The 1957-nt window shown below is 34.0% G+C and overlaps 1 protein-coding gene across 1 annotated transcript in view; it reads left to right on the plus strand.

The window, feature by feature from the left end:
* LOC125503897 (kinesin-related protein 2-like) overlaps positions 1-1957 on the plus strand; it is a 6911-nt gene that overhangs the window by 2289 nt on the left and 2665 nt on the right. The window lies entirely within an intron of this gene.

A 1957-nucleotide genomic window follows, 5' to 3' on the forward strand; every position in this document is an offset into this window, starting at 1 on the left:
GCTGCCAATGTGAACTCAATTGCCAAAGTCTGTGGAAAAATGTAGGCTTATTATTTAAAAAATAGTATTGATTTGGGAGTAACAAATTTCAAAATTTAAGGTTGTTGGATAATCAATTAATAACGCTTTAACAATATGCTAACATACTAAAAAAGGTGATAATGTGTTAACCACATAATTGATTTTGCATGCGTCAAAACAGTCTCCAATAATTCGGTAGATGCACCTGGCAACCAACGATGGGTCGGGTGTTCCAAGCTGAAGTGAGCCGCGCGGGCTAACGTTATTTTGAATATTTCCAAACGATCTAAACTGTCATTATAAGTAAATGTGTTTGTAGCGGTCTCCACGTTTTAAGGAATTTCTCAGTTGTGTTTAATTTATTTCTGGTAAGTTTTGTATTATTAGAACACCAAATGGTTGTAGCTTTTACATTATGTTAATTCATTTTAATTTGAAAAGCAACACATATATTTGTTTGTGACAATCGAAAAAATAATAAAGCATTTTTTTGGAAAGACATCCGCGTACCGTAGGCTTACTTTAGCAAAAAGTCCTGCCGATATTTGCAGGGCTTTGCTCTTTAAGGAGTTGGCTTGGCAGTGAGTGTAGAACCTTTGCTTGTGATTTGGACAGAAAAAGGTATTTTTGGTGTCATAAATAGTTAGATCAAAAACATAAACAAAATAGAACAAAGTACCTAACTAATTTTATCGTAGTTTTATGTCGGTTGCATTTATTTTCCTGTTTGGTAAAGCGGCTCTTGCAATGGTCAAAAATATTGATATCCTGTGAAAATTGTGCAGCTCATTCCATTGTAGTACTGCTTAAGTGCTTGGCAATGCGTGGTGAATGCTGATCACTTAAGTATGTTTTTAGATTCATACATAACGGGTTTTTGTTCGGTAGCTTTGCTCTCTTCTCTCTCCAGACTTTGGGATCCTGTAAACCGCTAGTGTTTCAGGTAGGGTCAGATATGTAAAAAGTCCCTATAATATTTTTTATTACATACCTACCTTTATCGTAGGGTTTTTTCTATTCTCAAATTTTCTGTTAGCTTTGCCATTAAAATTGCCTATTTCGGATAAACTTTTTTTCAGGTAGATAGCATAGACAGAGCTGTAATCAATCCTCGGTCATTAAATCTCTGAATCGCTCGCCCTCTGATGGAAATTGTTACCACAATTTCTAATATTTTTTAGCCTCCTTCAATGTATCTTCTAGATCAAGGTTTCCCAAACTTTTTCTAGGTTCAGGGGAACACAGTTCTGGAAACCCTGTTCTAGATTGATTCCATTTTAGATAGTGTGCCATTTAATAAATTAATAATAAAAAAAAAATAACAGGCAGTTCAATTCGCCATCGTTCTTTCTCAAGTGTCATAAAAAGGGGCGCCCGGAAATGAGTTTATCCAATGCTTGTATTCTGCAAAAAATTGATGCAACTACTTGGTGGTCTTTAAAATGAAATCGATCTATGGCAAAATTTGGTGGTCAATTTATTGTTGCAATGATTCATTTTAATAACATCATCAACATCATTAATGATGTTATCAACATTATTTTGTCGTAAAATTGTGGAAAACATCTTTTAGTTGAGTGGGGTCGATTTTTCTGTGCTGCAATTGATTAGAAATTATGTCTAGGTAGGCATCTTATGATGCAAGAAAAACAGCTTTGAGCTTGAAAGTTAAAGATTGGATCATTCAAAAAACGGCAATAGAAGCCGCACTACATACTGTGTTGGAATTAATTTTTCTATTTTTTTATTTTATCCATACACTGAGAGTGTCTCTATTTTAGTACACAACATTAATGGCAACTGGACCCAAAATCTTTATACATTACCAAATTATTTTAAAAAAAGTTCTAATTTTGCTTTCGCCAGGTTCTGTTTACCAGCCGATATTTGCTTTTGTTCTGTGTATAAGTTCGTTTTAAATCATATCTAAGCAATC

Source organism: Dendroctonus ponderosae, unplaced genomic scaffold (assembly GCF_020466585.1).
Source record: "Dendroctonus ponderosae isolate FM_Combo_2020 unplaced genomic scaffold, Dpon_F_20191213v2 Dpon_F_20191213_3, whole genome shotgun sequence".
Lineage (NCBI taxonomy): Eukaryota > Metazoa > Arthropoda > Insecta > Coleoptera > Curculionidae > Dendroctonus > Dendroctonus ponderosae.